The sequence below is a fragment of the Amblyomma americanum genome, chromosome 10, assembly GCF_052857255.1.
Source record: "Amblyomma americanum isolate KBUSLIRL-KWMA chromosome 10, ASM5285725v1, whole genome shotgun sequence".
Lineage (NCBI taxonomy): Eukaryota > Metazoa > Arthropoda > Arachnida > Ixodida > Ixodidae > Amblyomma > Amblyomma americanum.
In genome coordinates, this window is record NC_135506.1 from 123,318,018 (window position 1) to 123,340,302 (window position 22,285).

At 47.4% G+C, this 22,285-nt stretch overlaps 1 protein-coding gene and 1 long non-coding RNA gene across 3 annotated transcripts in view; one reads left to right on the forward strand and one right to left on the reverse strand.

The window, feature by feature from the left end:
- Positions 1–18,923, forward strand: part of LOC144106852 (uncharacterized) — a 106,037-nt gene extending 87,114 nt beyond the window's left edge. Inside the window, exons 2-3 of the long non-coding RNA XR_013309137.1 lie at positions 16,696–16,782; positions 17,960–18,923. This is a non-coding gene — a long non-coding RNA (uncharacterized LOC144106852). The remainder of the gene's footprint in view (positions 1–16,695; positions 16,783–17,959) is intronic.
- Positions 1–22,285, reverse strand: part of LOC144106850 (uncharacterized) — a 142,478-nt gene that overhangs the window by 119,908 nt on the left and 285 nt on the right. The gene's annotated exons all lie outside the window — the stretch shown is intronic.

Consider the following 22,285-nt stretch of genomic DNA (forward strand, 5'->3'; position numbering starts at 1 on the left):
TGCAATCATTGTGTATAAATACAGCAAGTTCGTAAGAACAAACCGTTCAGTGAAACTTTTTCATATTTAAACGATGATCCTTCAACACTGGCAGCCCTAAAAATATTTTTCAATAAGAATAACGCCCCTTTGAGTAAAGCTAAAGTTGAGTACTGCCAATAGTTGTTCAGTAGCGTGATTACGCGTCGACAAGGGCGACTCTAGAAAATTATAAATTACGTTTTGGGAGCACGCTCTAACGACACCCATACGGTGGAGCTCCTCGTTGATGGGGAATAGCCTTCCAGATCTTGATTAACAGACAGCTTTAACTCCTACTTTGCTGCCACTCTAGACAATTACTGGGCGGTAAGTCTTGTTACGTGCTCCCTACGATATAATTAATAACCTTGAGGCCATGTTTCGCAACTTACAGACAAATGGTAATAATAATAATAATTGTTTTTTGGGGGGAAAGGAAATGGCGCAGTATCTGTCTCATATATCTTTGGACACCTGAACCGCGCCGTAAGGGAAGGGATAAAGGAGGGAGTGAAAGAAGAAAGGAAGAATAGGTGCCGTAGTGGAGGGCTCCGGCATAATTTCGACCACCTGGGGATCTTTAACGTGCACTGACATCGCACAGCACACGGGCGCCTTAGCGTTTTTCCTCCATAAAAACGCAGCCGCCGCGGTCGGGTTCGAACCCGGGAACTCCGGATGAGTAGTCGAGCGCCCTAACCACTGAGCCACCGCGGCGGGGCCAAATGGTAAGTGCACGACACGTTCTTGTGCCTAAAGAGCTCCGAACTTAACATATTCAGATTTCACCTTTAAAATATGTCCTACATCATTTACGTTCTTACTTAGCGCATAATTTGAGCCTGCCGATTGCATCTGGCAGTTTTACCAATCCCTTTAAATGTGGAAATTTTGCTGTCAAAAAGCAGGAAGCCCGAACGACGTAAGCAACGGCGGACTTTAACTTCTTATTGCTATATTTTTTAAGTGCGTGTGCGAGAATACGCTCATCTGACTGAAGTGCTTCTTTACTAAACAGATTTTTTACAGCAGCTCAGAGTGAATTTGGAAAGAGTATGTCTAGGAATCTGCCGTTCTGGTATAAAAAGAGTGTTGTGTGTTGTGTTGGGTTTAATGGCGCATAAGCAGCTAAGGCTATCATGCGCCAAGCTCAAGGTATAGGAAATATTTTCACCAGAATTTACAGACAAGAAAAATAAGCGGTGTAGAAAGTTTCAAAAGTTATTTCCTTGTACCTAGTATAGAGAGCGAAGACTAGATTGATAAACGGCTAGTATTAAACGCATGAAAGCAGGTCGGGTAACCTCAGCAGCCGTCCTTAAGAGGCCAAGGATCTGGAGGCTACCAACCAATAAAATAGACACCTCGGCCTTCTTCTCAGGAGAGAGAAAGTGGCCGAGGTGTGTCAACGACAAGTGGGATATTCACAGTTTATCAAGAAAACCCGCTTCTCTTAAAAAGTTAAAAACAGAAGACATATCAACAATTGCATCATCACTTAAGAGCAGCGCATGGTGAAATGGGATGCACAGGTTGTAAAACTGAATAAAATACTTCTTTCTTAGTTTTTCGAGTTTTGGGCATTATAATAAAATATGGTGTATTGTGAGCTCGTCCCCACATCATTCACAAAGAGGCTTGTCCTGATTGGTTAGCAAGAAATTATGCGTCAGGTGTGTGTGTCCGATGCGGAGACGACATAAAATTACTTCTGTAAAACGTTCCTGGTGTGTACATGTCTTCCATTCGCCGAGGACAGGCTTTAGGCAATGCAGCTTGTTGGTTATCTCATTATCCCAAGCTGTCTGCCATTTAGCCTTCAGATTTCTGTATATTAATTTCATGCAGTCTTTGTGGGGCACGCTGACTTTTCCAATTTCACGCCCGCGAACTTGTGCTGCACTTTTGTCGGCTCGTTCATTGCCGTCTATTCCAACATGGCTCGGCACCCAGCAGAATTTTATGATACGTCCCTGTGTTGTAACTTTTTCTATGTTATGTACTATGTTTCCTACTGAGGGTTCGACTACATTTCCGGAATGTAATGCTGTTAGCAGACTAAGCGAATCTGTGTAGATTATGCTCTTTTCCAAACTGTTATTTATTATTCTCCTTACAGCTACAGAGACAGCATAACACTCCGCAGTAAAAATGGATGCACAGTTTGGTAGCCTTACTATCTTTTGCCAGTTTCCTTGCACTACCCCACTTCCGAAGTAATCTGCCGTTTTTGAGCCGTCAGAGTAAAACTCTGTGTAGTTCGCATAATTTTCTTGTATTGCCCGGTATTCATGTATTATGTGCTCGTGTGGCGTTTGTTTCTTTCGGTATTGTGTTCACGTGAAGTCACACACAGTGGGAAGGCTGTACCATGGGGGCAGTGGGTCATACCCTGAGGCGACATCAGGAAGGGTATCCAGTACTCCTAAAGTTTGGCAACAATCCTCGAAGCGGAGCAGCAGAAGTTTAACTGACGGGGGTTTGTTGTTGAATAGTGTTCTGGAGGTGCAGTTTGTAACTATGGAATAACAGATGTGCTTCGGCAAGGAACGGATTTTCAGGACATATGTGCATGTGAGCATAGTTCTTCTCTCTGTAAGGGAGGGTTCATTGATTTCGACATAGAGACTGTTTATGGGGGATGTTCTGTATGCACCAGTTGACAGTCGTAAACCAAGGTTATGCACTGGGCCCAGTCGTTTTAGATATTGCCCATACACAGCGCATCCATAGTCTAGAGTAGAGCGTACTACAGACCTATAGATTTGTTAAAGACATGTTCTATCAGATCCCCAGCGTTTTCGTGACAGTACTTTTAATATTTTCAGGGATGGGGAGGCTTTCTTTTTGATGGTGTTTAAATGTGGTAGGAATGTGGGTTTCTTGTCAAATGTTATGCCCAAAATTTTATGTTCTTGCTTAACTGGAAGTGTAATTTCATTTACGTACAAGGTGGGGTCAATCTGCAAACCTCTTCTGAGTGAAAAAAGAACAGCAACTGTTTTTTGTGTTGACGACTTGAACCCATTTCTTTCAGCACAAATCGCAAGTTTGTTTAATGTCAGTTGAATCTGTCGCTCACAGGTTGATAGGCTGGAGGACGTGCATGCTATTTGGAGGTCATCGACATATAACGAAAACATAATTGACTTTGGAACTATTTTAGCTATAGAATTTATTTTTACGACAAAAAGGGTAGTACTTAAAATACATCCCTGCGGTACACCGTTCTCTAGATTGAATTTTTTGGAAAGGGTGGAGCCTAAGCGTACCTGGATTGAACGGTCAGAAAGAAAATCTTTTAGGCAGTTCAGCACCCTTCCACGGATCCCTAGGTCCGCGAGGTCGCGGAGGATCCCAAACATCCAGGTGGTATCAAAAGCCTTCTCCATATCAAAGAATACTGCAAGGCAGTGTTAACTATGGATGAATGCTTTTCTGACTGTATTTTCATGGCGGATCAGATGGTCAGTTGTTGAACAAGATTTTTTAAATCCACACTGGTGGATATCAAGAAGTTCACGAGATCTAAGGACAAACATCAGCCTAATATTGACAACACTTTCAAACGATTTAGCGAGACAGCTAGTAAGGGCTATGGGTCTGTAACTGCTAGGGGAGGTTGGTGGTTTTCCCGGTTTCAAGAATGGTACAACAACGGCCTTTTTCCGGGCTTGGGGTATTTTTCCTGAAATCCATATTTTGTTAAAAAATCTCAAAAGTGCTTCTACAGATCGCTGAGAGAGATGTGCCAGCATTTCATAATGAATTTGATCAGGATCAGGCGCAGTCTGTTTGCCTGCAGACAGAACTTTTCTTATTTCATGAATTGTGATTAGATTGTTGTATGCTTCGTTTGTGCACGCGCTTGTAGGAAGCCTTTCTTTCTCCATAGTTTTTTTGTATTTTATGAATTGTGCATAGTGTGAGGAGCTGGAAATACGAAATGTTCACCTAGGATGTCTGCTTGTTCTTCTATACTTGTTTGTGCACCAGGGGCTGTTAGAAAGAGAATTGTGAAAGGGGAGAATCTGCCCTTCAATTTACGAACTTGCTCCCACATTTTTGATGTAATGGAACTGTTTATAGATGATACGTAGCTTTGCCATGAAGTTTTCTCCGCATTTCGGCGAGTATGCCGGGCTTTTGCGCGTTCTTTTTTGAAGTTTATAAAATTCTGGGCTGTTGGATTCCTGCGAAAAATACCCCAGGCTTCATTCTGCTGTTTTTTGCCTATTCTGCAGTCTTGGTTATACCAAACCTTGTGGTTTTGGCGTACCACTCCTGAAGACTGAGGAATGGCTAGACGTGCTGCAGCAATTATGCAAGACGTAAACATTTCATTTAGTTCATCTACACTAAGATCTTCTCAAAAAACTGTCTCCAGTGTAGCATTTTCCTGGAATAAATCCCAGTCAGCTATGTGGAGCTTCCAATGACGTGGTTTATTTGGAATGATTGATGGTGGTGATGACAAGTTAATTACTATAGGAAGATGATCGCTTCCGTACGGATTGTCAAGAACATTCCAACTAAAATCAGTAAAAACGGAGGGTGAACTAAAGGAAAGGTCTATGCAACTCATTTTTCCTAAAGCTGGGGAGCAATATGTGGGTTTACCTGTATTTACCAGGCAAACGTCGTTGTGAAAAATAAAATCTTATAGAACACGACCTCTAGTGTCAGTCTGTTTGCTTCCCGAAAAACCAGAGTAGGCATTAAAATCCCCAACTACCAGATACGGCTCTGGTAGCTGCTTTAAAAGTATTTCGAGGTCATTTAGTGTAACTGTTTGGTGTGGCCCGAGATATATGGAACATATTGTAATTGTTTTGAAATGTAGGACAGTCACTGCAACAGCTTCATAGTTAGTTTTAAGTTTGATTTCTCTGGTTGCAACACCGCTGTGACATTCCTTGTGTGCTACGAGGTACATTCCTTGTGTGTGCTACGAGGTTCCACGTTCGACGGCGCGGCGTAGACGGAGACCCAGATGACAGGCATCATCAATTACCCAGCCATGCTCGTTGAGAGTGACAACCAGAACGAAGGGGTCTAAGCCCAACCGGACCCAACCGGACCCGCCGCCGCCGCCGCGGGGAAACAGGCTTTATCCTCCCCAATTGGCGTGGCGGTTCCAGGGGCGGCCCTCCCGGGCACATTCCAGGACAAGGGAACTGTCAGCGATCCAGAGCGCGCCTTACCTTGAGGAGCGAGTGTCAGTTGATGGATGAAGAATGGAGGCCGGTGACCCGCGGGAACTGTCAGCGGGCCAGAGCGCGCCGTACCACAGCCGACGCTATGCGCTACCGCGAAGACAACCTTCTTTCCCTCGGACTCAACACGTGAGGGGGGCGAGACAATAAGTGCGGTGGTATGTTTGTGCGCCCAAGTGAAAGCCCTAGCCCCCCTCCTTCCCCTCCGGCGTGGGCGTCCTCACCCTAGGGAGTGTGGAGAAGAGGATATAAAAATCGAGAAGCAGTACGGAAGAAGCACGCTCAGGACGACATCGTTCGCCAAGAGGGCCTTCAGCGCCGAAGCCCGACGGCGTGCAGCTTCTGCCAGCAACCGCTCGAGCCCAACTCCGGAGCCACTCCATCGCCCCCATGAAGTCGTCGGCACGTAAGCTCGGACGCCCCAGCCTCTGATGTATAATCTTAATCATGTGTAATTATTGAATATATCTGTTTTTGTAAACTGAGCCATACGGTGTCTCTTTGCCTCTCCGTCCCGTGTGGACCTGCGCATTATGGGGGTCATCACACTGGTGTCAGAAGTGGGGTCTCAAAAGGAAATGTCCTCTGAATGCTGTGACATTCATGACTTCAAAATTGTAATCAAAAGGGAATCACGGGACTGATTGTGGGACTTTTACCCCCCATTTGAGAGGCTTGAGGCACTGGAGGGCTTGAAAAAAAAAATGTCTGTATCTGAGGGAGCTCCCACTCCACAGCCGTCGCTCGGAGCAAGCATGCTGGCATTAGGAAGCGTCATTCCGACGTTTACGGGAGATAAGACAGGGGTTCCAATCTGCGATTTCTTTTCCGTGCTAGAAGAGATTGGGAAAATGGGGGGATGGTCCGATGCTCAAATGCTGGGAATGGCGAGGTGTAAGATGGCAGGAGCTGCTCATGATTTTGCATGGCGAGACGAAAAAGTAAAATCCACAAAATCATTTGAGGAATTTAAGAAGCTCGCGTTTGAGCATTTCGACACTGAACCACGTCACGTGCGGGTACAGAGGTTCCGTGACGCCGGACAGATGGTAGGGGAGGACGTGCGAACATTTGCGTCGCGGCTTCAGCGCCTAGCACGTGATACGTTAAGCAGGGAGGAGGAAGGAGACCAGCTAAGGAAGAAATACGCGGAGGATCTACTTAAAGAGGAAATGACCGCTTTGTTCGTGGCTGGTCTGCAAGACCCCGTGCGCCGGTTCGTGCTCTCGCGCAAGCCGAGCAATTTCGACCAAGCCGTGGCGGCCGCATTGGATGAGGGACGAAATGAGGCGCTAACGACAGCCGCAGCGAGAGTACGCGTCATAGAGAGCGGTGCTCAACCCTGAGGTTGCTCTCTTGACAGAGCGGTTAGATCGCTTAGAAAAGCTGCTATCTCAGCAGGTGGAACGCCAGGTTGAAGCGCGCGCTCAAAAGCGCCCATTCGCTGGAAACCGGAGACCGCCACAAAGCTACAGGCGCGGTATGCGAGATTTTGAAGAAATCGTATGCTTCGCTTGCCAGGGTCGCGGACACATCGCCAGGTTCTGCCAAAACGTGCGCCGTGGGGAGCCACAAAGAGAAGCAGGCGAGACACGCCCTAAGCAAGCCTACGGCGGGGCTCCAGATACCGAGACAAAAAACTAGATAGTCCTCCCCAGCCTGAGGAGCGTGGGGAGGGAGCAGTAGATGATGAGGTGGTGGTAGTTTGTGTGGCCGACGAGGCATGCCCTGTTGTGCGTTGCAAGTTAAATGGTTGTTGTATGGAATTTTTGATAGATACGGGGTCAAAGGTGACATTGCTTAAGGAGAGCAGTTTTAACACGCTTCAAAGGAAGGGGGACCGCGAGGTGTTGGAAGCGTCTAGTGGTATGACAACCAAATTTGTAGGCATAACGGGGGATCCTCTTGGCATAAGTGGACTCTACCGGTTACACTTCTCTCTCGGCGGAATTGCATTGGAGCACCCCTGCTACGTATGCCCGGACACGGTGTCTCTGCCAAACGGAGTGTCAGGTATATTAGGGCAGGATTTTTTGAGAAAAGGGAAGGTAGTAGTCTCATTCTCTGACGAAGAGGTTAATGCGGGCGGATCAAAAGTTCCGTTTTTGAACAGGAGAGGGGCTGAGATTCGCATTACCGATATTGACACCCGTCAAACAGTGGGATCATTGGAGAAGGGATATTCGCGGGTTGCCGTCAGGCTGGTCGATGAGGCGGTCGTCCTTCCTTGGTCGGAGCACATTTTGTACGCGTTTGTGCCTTCAGATGTAGAGAGCGGCGCCGTAGGAGTGCTTGAGCCGGTCGACTCTCTCAGCAATGGCCTGAAGGCAGCCGCGTGCCTCGTGACAGTTAATGACGCCCACAGAGTGCCCCTACGGGTGGTTAACTGTATCCAGCAGCCACTGAGCCTTCCCAAGAACAAAACATTGGCTTTCTTCACCTCTGCGATAGAGAAACGTGAGCCCACCGATACGGTACTCGCAACTGTAGAGCATGCTAGTCCTTCGGCTGCTCCAAAGGTGTCGTTCGATCTTTCTCACGTAAAATCCAGGGAGAGGGAGGCTCTGGCTGGTTTGCTGAACGACTACTCGGAGGTATTCGCCGCGTCCAACCTGGATTTGGGCTGCTGTGGCGTTATAAAGCACAGGATAGAAACCGGCACTTCATCGCCCGTTTACCAGCGTGCGTACAGGATTCCTTACTCCCAACGTGAGGAGATGGAGCGGCAGGTGCAGGACCTGATTGATCGCGGCATTGTCGAACACTCAAAGTCACCCTGGGGAGCACCAGCACTATTGGTGGAAAAGCCAGATGGCTCGTATCGATTGGTAGTGGACTACCGCAAACTAAATGCCGTAACTCCCATCGATCCATACCCCATCCCCAATATACAGGAGACGCTTTCTCAGCTGGGCTCTGCCAGGTACTTCACGGTAGTGGACATGGCGGCGGGATTCTGGCAGATAGCAATGGATCCGGCAGATGCCGAGAAAACGGCATTCAACACGCCCTCAGGGCACTATGAATGGAAAAGAATGCCGATGGGTCTGGCCAACAGCCCTGCTGTCTGGCAGAGAACCGCTGATGTTATCCTGGCAGGTCTTCTGGGGAGGCTGTGCTTCGTGTATATGGATGACATTATCATATACAGTGACAGTTTTGAGAACCATTTGCGCGATATTGAGCAGGTTTTGGTGCGACTAAGAGGAGCGGGTCTCAAGCTGAAGCCCTCTAAGTGCCAATTCCTCAAAAACGAGGTGAAATACCTCGGGCACGTTGTTTCAGCTGACGGCGTGCGACCGGACCCTGAGAAACTAAGGTGTGTCTCAGATTTTCCATCCCCGACTAGCGTCCGCCAGGTCCGGCAGTTTCTCGGCCTGATCGGTTACTACCGAAGGCACATAGAGGAGTTCGCCAAGCTCGCTAAGCCGCTCACCGCCTTAACAGCCAAAAATGTCGCCTTTCGCTGGGACGAAAACGCGGAGAATGCTTTTGGGGCCCTGAAAAGGAAGCTAATGAGTGCACCGCTGTTGCGCCACCCGGATTTTAATTTGCCCTTCGTTATGGCCACAGATGCGTCAAAGTTCGCAGTTGGTGCCGTGCTCTCTCAGGTTATCGAGGGCAAAGAACATCCCGTTGCTTTTGCTAGCCGACAGCTGAGCCCCACAGAGCAAAAGTACGGAGCTACGGAAAGGGAGTGCCTCGCCGTTGTCTGGGCAGTAAAGCACTTCAGATGCTACCTTTACGGCAGCAAATTCAAGCTAGTGACAGACTGCCATCCTCTGAAATGGGTGATGAGTGTCAGGGACCCTAGCTCGCGACTCGCTAGATGGAATCTACACCTGCAGGAATACTGCTTTGAAGTTGAGCACAAGTCAGGAAAGACGCATCTGAATGCTGATGCACTCAGCCGCACAGCTGCCGTGGCAGCTATAGATGAGTTTGTCCCCGTAGTCGACCCCGCCGAATTACGCACAGAGCAGTGCAAAGATCGTGACCTGAAGCGAATAATCGAAAGCTTAGAGGGCGCACCGTCTCACCCCGAACAGCTAGGTTATTTCATTGGCAAAGACGGCACCCTGTGTCGGCGCACGAGGCCAACCAGGAAAGGGAGACCAGAGAAAACCGCTTGGGAGAGAGTCGTCATACCTCGGTCGTGGACAGAAAGGGTTCTTTGCGCGTTTCACGATGCGCCATGCGCCGGTCATTTTGGCGTAACGAAGACACGCAGGCGTGTGGAGCGTTTGTACTTTTGGAGTGGCATGCGACAGGATGTTAGAGACTACTGTGCGAAGTGTCATTCCTGTCTCGAAAGAAAAACACCAAAGGGACGAAGACCAGCTCCAATTCAGCCGTTCCCTGAGGTTTCGGCTCCCTTCGAGCGGACAGGTATGGACATATTGGGCCCATTGCCCACGACCACTTCCGGAAACAAGTACATTTTAGTATTTGTCGACCACCTTTCAAAATACGCGGAAGCGGTAGCACTCCCAGATCAGAAGGCAGACACGGTTGCAAGAGCATTTGTCGAACAGATCGTGCTCCGACATGGACCCCCGAGGCAACTCTTGACAGATCGGGGAACGAACTTCGTGTCGCAGCTAATGAGAGAAGAGTTTGCGAGCTGCTTAAGATCGCTGAGCAACAGACAACACCGTACCATCCGGCTTGCAACGGCGCGGTGGAGCGACTGAACCAAACCGTGGCCGGGTTCCTGTCGCATTTTGTTTCGCGCGACCAGCGGGACTGGGACTTGTGGCTCCCGTATGCAATGTTTGCCTACAATTCCGCAGCACACGAGAGCACGGGCGAATCGCCATTCTTTCTTCTCTACGGCCGAGACCCGGACCAGCCTAGTGAAGTGCCAGAGGGCCCCCGTCGTGTCCCATACGCTTCACTGGACGACTATAAGGTGGAGCTAGAATCGCGCTTGCAAGTGGCGAGGGACATCGCAAAGGAGGCCTTAAAGAAAGCGGCGAAGCGCAGGAAGGAGGTGCACGATCGCAGTGCTAGAGACGCGCCGTTTAATGTGGGGGACAGCGTGTACATTGAAAACTGCCAAAGGCAGATTGGGCTAGCTCGTAAGTTCCAGACGAAGTGGAGGGGACCGTGCGAGGTTGTCGAGAAGCTTTCTCCGGTAAACTTCAGAGTCCGAGACGTGAACCGGCGCTTGATAAGGATACACGCAAATCGCCTCAAGTCGGCACCGGTTCAGTATTCACGAAATGAGGAAAGGGAAAGCGCGGATTTTGATGGGGACAGAAGTGAAGCGGAGCGCGCAGATAGTTCGCAAGAAACGCCCTCTCCTGCATTTGTTCGGCAGGCGCCAGAGGTGACGGCCGGAATGCCACCGGATTTACTTCATGCATTGCTAGAAGAAGAAGCGCGCGAGGTTGCCGCGCAGATAACGCCAGGAGAGGCTCCTGCCACGAGCCCTCGCGAGTCCCAAAGCAGACAAATTGTCACAGACTTAGTATGACTCATGAAGGCCGATATCCGCTGCGAAATCGGAAAGCTAAGTCGGACTAATGGTGTAAACAGAGCGGAGTTGTGAACTGGTCAGAATTGTGTAATGCCGCAGCTCATAACATTGCTATATGCGTGTGTGTTAAGTTATCGGAGTTAGTAGTTAAACCTTTCTGTCATTAAGTTTCACCTTCACAGGATAGCATGCGGAGCGCATGCAGAACCTGCCCTACTTCCTTTCGTTATCTATATTTTTGTCTGTGCCGTGATCGTGCTAGAAGTGGGAGCTCCTTTGTAACTGTGGTAAATTTATTTCGTCCAGTTTGGACTAGAAAGGAGAGGCTTGGGTGCTGAGTTTCATGTTTATCTGTAAAAGAAGATCAGTGCTGCCCCTGGAGACGCCAGTTATGACAGCGGAGGCATATGGTGTTGTGCAGTGGTGTTGAGTGCAGCGAAAAGTGTTTTGTCGGACGCACTGTGCGAGGCGATTCAGAAAGACAAGGGGAGCTGCAGGGACTCAAATGTTCGGAGAACATTCTTCTGGAGGGTGAGCGAGTGTGACATTCCTTGTGTGCTACGAGGTACATTCCTTGTGTGTGCTACGAGGTACATTCCTTGTGTGTGCTACGAGGTACATTCCTTGTGTGTGCTACGAGGTTCCACGTTCGACGGCGCGGCGTAGACGGAGACCCAGATGACAGGCATCATCAATTACCCAGCCATGCTCGTTGAGAGTGACAACCAGAACGAAGGGGTCTAAGCCCAACCGGACCCAACCGGACCCGCCGCCGCCGCCGCGGGGAAACAGGCTTTATCCTCCCCAATTGGCGTGGCGGTTCCAGGGGCGGCCCTCCCGGGCACATTCCAGGACAAGGGAACTGTCAGCGATCCAGAGCGCGCCTTACCTTGAGGAGCGAGTGTCAGTTGATGGATGAAGAATGGAGGCCGGTGACCCGCGGGAACTGTCAGCGGGCCAGAGCGCGCCGTACCACAGCCGACGCTATGCGCTACCGCGAAGACAACCTTCTTTCCCTCGGACTCAACACGTGAGGGGGGCGAGACAATAAGTGCGGTGGTATGTTTGTGCGCCCAAGTGAAAGCCCTAGCCCCCCTCCTTCCCCTCCGGCGTGGGCGTCCTCACCCTAGGGAGTGTGGAGAAGAGGATATAAAAATCGAGAAGCAGTACGGAAGAAGCACGCTCAGGACGACATCGTTCGCCAAGAGGGCCTTCAGCGCCGAAGCCCGACGGCGTGCAGCTTCTGCCAGCAACCGCTCGAGCCCAACTCCGGAGCCACTCCATCGCCCCCATGAAGTCGTCGGCACGTAAGCTCGGACGCCCCAGCCTCTGATGTATAATCTTAATCATGTGTAATTATTGAATATATCTGTTTGTTTAAACTGAGCCATACGGTGTCTCTTTGCCTCTCCGTCCCGTGTGGACCTGCGCATTATGGGGGTCATCACACCGCCTTGAATTACAATAGCAACACCCCCAGAGAGATTACTAGTTTGCTCTCTGTCACAACGAAAGACTTTGTATTTCCATAAAAAGTTATAGTGTTTTGGACCTAGGTTTGTTTCTTGAAGGCATAAAGCCACAGGGGAAAAAGTGTCTAACAGATCTTTTATGTCACTGTAGTTATTTAAAAGTCCACGGCAGTTTCATTGTATTAGGAATGCCTTTTTTTTTGACGGAAGAAGTGGGAGCCTAGGTTTCTTTTACAAGAGGACCTGTGATTCGAGTCCTTTCTTTGTTTTGACGGTCAAGTGACATGTGCCGCCCGTGCGGGACGGGCGTGCCAGATGATATATCCATCGCCTCGGTGGAGGCGCTGGATGCCTGCGGTGATACCGCACGTGTACGTACTTCAGGCCTCCTCCGAGAAGGAGGGGTCTGATCGTCCGCCGACTCAAGGGACGGCGAGACCGTTTGGGGTGGTGGCAGGGCAGCATTTGCTGACCCTGCCAGGGGCGCAGGTGGCCCTGCCTGAGGTTTTGCCTGGGCAGAAGCCGGAACGCGGTGTGGTGCAGCGCCGCCGCGCACCTCATCGGCGAAGCTTGTTCTTGCTGTGAAACAGAATGTGTGTTTTGCATAAAAGAGTTGTCGTGCTTCCTGAAAGATATATTTGCTTTGTCTTCATTGTTATGATTTCTTTCTCATTCTTCCATGAGGGGCATGATCTTGAGTAGGAGGGATGGTCACCTTGACAGTTTGCGCAATGTAGTGTTGCAGCTTCACAGCTTTCAGAGACGTGCTCTTGCGAGGCGCATTTCGCACATGTTTTCCGACCACGACAGCTGTGTGAGCAATGGCCGTATCGCTGGCAATTAAAACACCGTCGTGGGTTTGGGATGTAGTGTCGGACATTTATCTTTAGGTAACCAACTTCGATTGACTCGGGCAGTGTGCTTGAGCTGAATGTGAGGACAAGATGTTTTGTTGCGATTTCTTTCTTTTCCTTTCGGAATTTATGCGGTGAACATTCATGACATTTTGGTTTTTTAGACCTTCAAGCATTTCTTCTTCTGTGAGTTGAATGAAATCGATTTCGGAGATCACACCAGGGACGGTGTTCAAAGATCTATGTGCAGTCACTGAGACAGTTGTATCCCCAATGGACACTATGTTGGACAGTTTAGAATATTGATCGTTCTCTTTAAGTTCTAGTAGAAGGTCGCCACTAGGCATTTTTTTAGCTTGTAACCCGTGCCGAAGGCAGAGGTTAGGGTTTTTGTGACTATGAATGGGGATATTGTTCGGGCGGACTTATCTGTTGCTTCGCTGTGAATGACGTGAAATTTCGGGAAAGTGTCCTTGGACTTCTGAAGGTAGTGGGTTGTTGCTTCGGTCCGCACTCTTTTTTGAGAGCGATCATTTTGTGAGTGGAGGGGAGCCATGGAATACGTCTGTTGTTCGGCCGCGGTGCCAGCCACCCACCATGGATCCCAACAAGGGGCCGGGACAGGAACTTGCAAGCAAGTCCTGCCCACGCCAGCTGTACACCTCAACTATAACAAAATACGACGCAACACAGGGTGGTTGGCCGCACAAGGTTAACCCTCGCCGCCAGGAACAAAGGAAGTAACTTGAAGTGCGTAGGAGACAGGAGAGTTGTGAGAAAGGGGTAGCAAAGTGAAAGATGGAGGGGAGGATAGGAAAAGGCGACTGCCGATTTCCCCCGGACGGGTCAGGCCGGAGGTGCCGTCTACAGGAAGCTGGGGCCAAAGTGGTGTGTTGCCTCCGCCGAGGGGCCTTAAAGGTCCAAACGCTCGGCATCGGCTCAACCACCAGGATCCCTTTTTCCCGGACACGGCGATGCCACGCACGGCGAAGCGCGGGTGCTCGGGTCCGTGGTGATGCACAGTTCACCATCATCCCCTTGCGGGGATGTCCCTGTGGATGCTCGGGAACCCGCGGTGTCGCCACTGCCCGTCGCGACGCCTGCAAGCTGCAGGCGCCCCCCTGCGGGGGTGTTACAAAAAGAAACCAGACACAAAATCGTTGAGGCTAATAAGTTCGCCCTCGGAATTTTTGTAGACTTCGGAGCCTGTGACTCAATGCATCCCGCAACTCTTAACGAGTTCGTTCAGTATGGTGTCCGAGAGCTAACACACACTCTATTGCAGTCGTTCCTAACCAGCTGATCGTAACGTGCCGACAATATTGGCTAACATTCTACATTCCGCCACACTCCATCCCATGCCCCACAGAGCAGCGTTCCGGGGCCGTTCGTATTTAATCTGTGTATAAATTATCTTGGGCACCAATACAATTGGATAGTTATACTGCACGGAGAAGACCCAAGCTTATTGCTAAGCGCTACCAATATAGTCTTCTTGTTTAAAATAGCCAATGTAAAAGCTGAGCAATTGTCCCAGCTATTTCGCCTAAAGAGAATAAGAAAATAATTTTATTCGCATCAAACACAAAATGTGTTTTCGTGGTCATGAATTCAAAACAAAGAAATATCGGGAAGGAGCATAAATATTTGGTGTTACATTCTTCAGCTAGATATGTCATAATCACATTGGTGTGATGTTCAGAAAACTGTGCTATGTTGTAAGCGCTCTACTTTGTAGCCGGCATCTGTTTTTTTGGATGCATATTAGAACAAAAGGTTATAACGCCTTTTTTTCTCGCAATTTACCACTACAGATTAGTCGGGACGACGTCTGAAGAAACGTCGGTACGCTCGACATCTAGAAGAGAAAATGTCATCTATTGCGTAAATAAAATATCACATATTATTCTTTTAACACCACTTTTTATTCTGCACCAAATAATAAATAGGAAGTTTATACCTACAAGCATCTTCACCACTAGAACATTGGTAATAAACAATATCTTAGTGACCCTATCAGGTGCAACACTACGCTACTTTACCTGTTAAGACACGCGTTTGTGAAAAATGAATAACTCCACAAGTAGCGAACAAATGACCTTCCTTAGAGAGTGGCAATTCTACTAAACTATCTCGATGTTTCCATTCTTAATAATGTAAAAAATTGGCAAAGTTATGAACTCAAAGTTTCTACAGAGATATCTCTTCCTGCATTAATGTGCTATAGTACAACCCGTAATGAGCCTGAACATGAGCTTCGTACAACTTACGTCTCCAAACTTATATTCAGTGGTATTAATGTATGTATGTAAGCAATGATTTTAAAAGCGAAAGGTATTAATACTTTCTTCAGAGCGATTTCGCCGTCGCCGCATGTTTGACCTTGAACGTCCATGCTACGCTGTTCCCATGGCAACGTATCACGTGAGTTTATCGCGCAGCCGATCCGACTCTTCACCGTCGCTGCGCCGGGGCTCTACAGCCGCGGAGCAGCTGCTGTCTGACCGCGTGATCTGGCCGAGCAGACGCGGCTAGGCGTCTCTAAAGGCGCCTTCGGCTGGTCGCTTTGAGGCTCCAAATCAGAGCGACCCAGGAGCAAGCCAATCTGCGGGCGCGTCGTGATCCGAGCCGGAGGCACGGCGCCCCAGCCGAAAACAAGGGTGCATTTCGGAGCGGCCGGAAGCGCTCGACAGCAGCGCCAACATTTCGCGGTTTCGCTGCTCAGCAACAAACAACATGGCGTCCGTTTACGGTGGCGGGGATTCGGGTCCGCCTACGGCAGAACAGCTACTGTACGCAATGCTGGAAGGTAAGTTTACAGCGACTGCGATGCATTCATTTTAAACTCAGCCCCAGTTGCTTTGATGTAAACGTGCAAACACGAGTGCTGGCACCAAACTTCTTATGTGTAGCAACAACTCGCTGTGGCGTTGGCGCCCAAATGGCGGGCTATTTTCAAGAATGAAGATGTTCTGCGCATGCGACATACGGAAGGTTAATTTGCATCTAAACCCCAGTCGCATATGTTTGCGTTTCGATGAATCATTTTCGCTCTCTTCCTACTTTGCCGCTGTTCGCCTGCGCTTCCACTTGCGTGCTCCGTAGCACGTTATATGCAGGCGCGTTTCGTCAAGGTCTCTGTATTTCATCTTTTGTTGATACTCCTCAATGACGTGGCAAATTAGGGCCTTCAAAACAAACTGATAGATGGTAAATACAGTTGTCAGCGTTAAACATAAATTACGAAATAATACTTATCTAGCGGTTACAGTGACAAGCGCGCTGCGTGGGAAAGCTAATGACCCCGCTTGTATTTCCTCTCCAGCATCTAATTTTCGTTTGTTCTCGCTTTATTTTTCTTAACTGCTCACCCAGTTTTTTTAAGCGCATGAAAATATATTTGCAAATAAAAACATTGTGCTATAGCCTGAAAAAGTGGCCACTTTGTGTCGTTCACGTCGCTGAAAAATGTATCAGATTTGTTTTCTTCAGCTGTATTGATACCAACTTATAGGCATATATATAGGTCGGGACCAATTAATGCTGCTCTTCCTCACACACTGATGTTGGTAAAGATAGAACACGGTGTGGGTTAGGGTCGCATTGAACGATCATATGATGACTCTCCTGCCTTCTTTATGTTCTCTCAGGTAGCCAGCCAAGCACATCTGATGAGCCTCAGTACTCAAGCCCAGAGGAGCATAGACAGCCAAGTAGCATGGATGCTCCACCAAATGGTATGCTGAAGCGTCTGCATGGTCTAGCCTGTTTCCACGGACTTCAATTGCTAATATGGAGATGGTGGACTATTTCAAATGCAGCACTAGTGCTCCCTTCCCCACGTTTACTTCTTCGTCTATTTGTGTCTATTTGTGTTATCTATCGTATTAGGCATCCACTTCCACTACAGGTTAGAAGACAATTATACTTTGCCCTTGTTCATTCCCATCTTGTATACTGCAGCCTGGTGTGGGGAACTTACAACAAAACTGATTCGTGTAAATTGCTTTCTCTTCAGAAAAGAGCTCTACGCTCATTATGTTCAAGACCAGTTGTCGAAAATAATCCTTTCGAAACATTTCATGTTCGCACTTTCTTTCATTCCTACAATTTGAGTTGGGCTGTTCACATTTTTCATAAAGTAAAGCATACTTTCAGGTCTTTCCAAAATGCTTATAAATCAAGAAATGTTACGTATGGTTTACGTGCGGTCGCCTTATCTACTGAAAGACCTAGAACAAACTATGGAAAACAAACTATAGATAACCAAATTGTAACATTGTGTAATGCTTATCAGTCTCTAGTAAAAATCGCCATAGAAAGTCATAGTGTATCTTGTTTTAAGAAAAAACTGAAGATTCTTTTTCCTTTATAAATTCAGCTAACTTTGTATATTTTGTTTTTTGCGTTGCTTCCTTTACTGCCGAGTGTGCATATCGTGTTTTCTGCCAATTGCTGTTTATTATCTTTGCATCGTTTTTTCAGTGTTTGCTATTTCTGACGTAAAACTATTGTTGCTTGTTTTGAAAGTGTTTTTTTTTTTCATGCGGCCACTGTTCGATGTATTATTCGGGGTGCAGGCCTCGTCGGGAGGTTTGCCTCGTCTTCCTCCTTTTTCCTCACCTCGAGGGCATATTGTATTATATGGCCAAATAAAAATACTACTACTAGTAATTATTTAATATTTTCCATGCCCATTTTAGAGCAGTTGGGCTTTGTGCGCTTAAAAAGTTGTGCATTGCAGGGAGTAATGTGAAGCCGCTGTGCATGAAATCGATTTTATTGTACTGCAGTAGCATTAAGCATGTACTGCAGTAGCTAGCATTAAGTAGCTGTTCAATTTCTGCGTCAATGTTTTGCCGAGGCCATCAAGTACACCCAAACGTATTAGTATTCTCTTTGTTTTCCACACAGCGCCCTGGACCTCTGGGGAAACGAAGTACCTCCTTGACAAATATGCGCTGTATACGCCGAAAGTGGGTCCACTGATGAGGTTCCGGACAAAGCGCGCCATGTACGAGCAGATTGTTCGTGAGATAGACGAGGTCCTTGGAACCAAGCGCACTGCAATACAGTGTGAAACTTGATTTAAAACTGTAGCTAAAAGAAAGAATAGCGAAGAGAAGGTCAACAAAACGTCGGGACAAGCTCCCTGTCGGCCAACTTTTAAAGAGGAATATTCCGCTATGAGGGCCATTGATGATAGCTTGGAGCACGAGGTGCAACGAGGCATTGGAAATGTCCGTCACAAAAACACAGCAACACATGTGCAAAGTTCATCCTATAGTAGCCAGGGCTCTGCAGAGCTTGATACTGCACCTGAGAATTTGTTCGCCGAGGATCTGTGTCAAAGTAATTTGGAGGAACCAGATACAGTCAGGCCGTGCAAAAAGCGCAAAGCGGATAGAAGCATGCGGCCAAGTACTTCACGAGCAAATCAGATGGATTTATTTTTTGAGAAAATGGGAGAAATTGTCCAAGAAAACGAAGCCAAAAAGGAATAGAGAGAGAAGAAGAGAGGAACGTCATAAGGAATTGCTTAGGGCACATACAGAGCGCATGGAAACGCTGAAGAAAATTTTGCATCACGAAGACTGACATCATGACATCGTCACATCTTGGCAATGTTTACACTACTACTCTACTAATACAATAGTCAGCATATTTGTCAATATTTTATTTATTGCTGTTAAGCTGCAGCTGTGTTCCTTTATCGTTTTCTTGTTTACACAGAGTTGTGGAGCAGTTCACAGCTGTTTTTAATTTTTCCATCCACAACCATATGTTACGAATTCCTACTTTATTTTTTACAGCTTGTTTTGTTTGTGTCTGGAGCACAATTGAATATTGTCATTTCACCTCTTTGCAATAAAGTACTGTGAAGCAGAAAGTGAGTTGTTTCAAAAACAGCCACGAATAATACACTGCAACTGCATTGCTAAGAATGAAACAGCCAGCTGCAATTTATTGACTGCAATTTCTAAGCTCACAGTGTGAAGGCAAATGTAAAGAGCAGAATATAACAGCTTGCACAAAATAAGATAACATTAACTCAAAAATAAAATGATAAAGTAAGGCCTTAATGAATGTAAAGAGAAAGCCACAGCTCTGTACACGGTTGCAAGCAAGGGGAGCATTGCCTAGTTTGCACCATGCTGCACCCTCATTCTAGCACGTCTTAGGAAGAGGTCGACTAGCTTCTCTCGTTTCAGCTCCCCCAGATGACGTAGCACACTTTCACGTGTCGTCTGACCCGCTCTACATTGCTCAGGGTCCACTTCATTTTGGCATGAGTGCTGGGCAAAGTGTAGTGCTCTTTCTACCACCTCCTCCTCTGTTAACAGATCATCTGTAGAGTCTCCAGCATCAATGCAAACATTCTGAAGGACACAGCATGCTAATATAAGCTGTGTTATCTTGTCAATCATGGTTAGCTCAATGTATCTGAGTTGCCGAAACCTCTGTTTTAGCAGCCCAAACGCATTTTCTAGTTTCACTCTTATGGCTGTGTGGCGGTTATTGTAAGCAATTTTTGCTGCAGTAAGGTTGCCATAGTCTCTATATGGGGTAAGCCGCATCACCGAGCAGATGATATTTGTTTACTTCACAAATTTTTGGAAGATCACTGCTGATAGAGGATAGCATTAGCACTCTATCATCGTGAATGTTTCCAGTCGTGCCAGTAAACACATCTTCAAATCTTGCATTTGCATCACATATGCCTTGCATAGTCAGAGACACCTGGTCGTGCCGGTTTCCACATGTGGACCGCACTTTGTTCTTTGGGCAGCGCATGGGTATGTAGGTGCCGTCTACACATCCTGTCACATTGGGGAAGCCAGCAACCTGGAAAAGGTGAGAAAATCAAGAAGATAAAAACGATACCTTGTGCTATTACAAATGCAAATATTTTACATCCATAATGTAATTGCGGTACCTTCAAATGAAACGTTGAAAGCGTTTGCATATCAGTGCTGCTCTAGAAAGTGATTTTTGCGCAAGATAGGTCGTTAACTACACTAGATACTTTGAGCTACCTCAACCTTCCCCAGGCTGTCAAGTCTACTGCCTGCACTTGCATAGTGCTACTCAATAGAACAGTAAGTGTACATAAGTTTTCAAAATCCTTAGCGATGGCATCCTTGCGGTTCCGAAGTTGATGACTTCTGGTGGTATATGAAAGAGAAACTGAAGAACTCTGTCTATCACTACCATCTGTGGTGATTCTGCCATGTTAAAGAGTACTGCAACCTCTCGCATGGATGCTTTGTTTCTTGCATACCTGAAAAACAAGAGTAAAGCCATTATTGTACCGCTTTCTTGAGTATGTTGATGCAATGCAAGTGCTACATAGAATTAAGATTGCTTTGATGCGATTACAATTATAAAGCAATGTTACTCATGCACGTTGCACGTTTCATGAATTATCAATGCAAAAGTGACCCCTTTAGGCCGATGTGTGGGGTATTTAACTCGGTTGGATTCAGGAAAGCAGTGCGCTAGCGACGAAAAATTCTAACCACTGCAGTACCAACTAGTCAGCTTATTATGCTGTAGATTGACCCCTTTAGAGATAGCTAACCGAGCAAAAGACACAGCCCAAGAAATCTAGCTACAGACAAAGAATGCTTTAAAGATGTTTTCAGGCGGCAATTCAGCTCGAACCCGGCAAGAATGCTTGTTGTAAATTCACCTCGCGTGGAGCAAGAACACTGTTTCACTACTTATCATGCTGGGGAAATTTCAGAAAACTTACCAAACAAACGAAAGAAGATGCTCCTCTGCCGTCTTAGCGGGTGAGCCACCGTGATTTCTGCTTGAAGGATAGAAATTGGAGCCCTCGAACTTGGAGACAAGCTCGTAGCAAGCCTTGCGCGGAAGGCGAAAATTCCCGCGGAACTGTTGAACATGTAAATTAAAGCTAGCAATATTGACCGCACCTTGGAGCTTACCTCTGATTAAGAATAATGTCGAACCGGCGTGTCCACGTAACTTGTCACTTTCGGTATTTTAGCCGGCACAGTGAACAGCTCTGTGAGCATGGCTGTATACACGTGAGTGTCATCTTCGTCGGAACGGCTGTCGGTGCAGTCATTTGCAGCTAACAAAAGAACTGATGGCTTCGATAACGCCACTAGGCGCTTCCGCTTCGACATGATGCTGCAAAAGTGCGTGCACTCAGCAGAGCTGAAACAACCAAAAAGTTTACCACAGCGGTACCCGGTACACAACTTTGGCGCCAAATTCTGCAGCAGGTTACGGAACTGGCTTGGCCTGGCTTGGCGCGGATCCCAACACCGGAAAACGTGGCTATCACGTGATGTGATCTCCAGCCGAGCTTTCGTTGCTCCGTCGGGAAAGTGAGAGCAACTTAGAGCCCTCTGGCACAGAGCGCTCCAAGTCAGAGGCGCTCGAAAAGAACCAGCCGAATACATGTCAATTGCTCTTCTTTGACCAGCCGAATACAACCACCCGTTTCGTAGCGCTCTAGAGCGCTCAAGAACGGCTATCCGAAGAAACCACAAAGCTATCTGCAATTCGCACACTGGATAGTCAGCGCAGCTATATTCCTACCCTGGCACGTGGAAGTTAAATTAATGGTTGATCGCCACACGTTGCTCACCCAATGAACGATGCGGCCTATTGCTGCAGTGCCGTGTGCCTGCCGCAACGTTGTCAGCGCAAATGCATGAAGTCCACATCTCTCTGTCACCAGCGCCATGTACCTCAATGCCGACGCCATCGAACACTATGTAAGCCGACAGGTTATGCTTCGTATATCCTGGTGTAGCAGAGCTAATTCAAATTCTAACTTTTTATACAATTTGCATAAAGAAATTCTTACATTTTCTTGGCACAATATTTTTACTAACTTACGATGAAAAGAGCTTGATTTTCTTACCAGCCGCGTCCCTATAATGGAAATTATAGTTTAGCGGTCACTGTTGCCTGTAGTCGGCTCCATGTACTCATCAGGCTGTGCTTGCAGCTTTTTGTGAGTGACCGCATACATAGTAAAATATCTAAAAAGGCGATTTCAGATGATCTTCCTTTCTTGAAGAAAACAGCTGTCTGGCGTAACTCTTCTTTTCTTCATTTCATTTTTTCTCTGCGAAGTCTCCCCAAATACGCCTTGAATATGTCGTTGTATGATTAGTAATTGGAAGTCTTTAAATAAGCTGGCAGCAAACATTAAACTTTCGACGTTTCTACAAATCCTCAAACAATGCGAAAACAAAC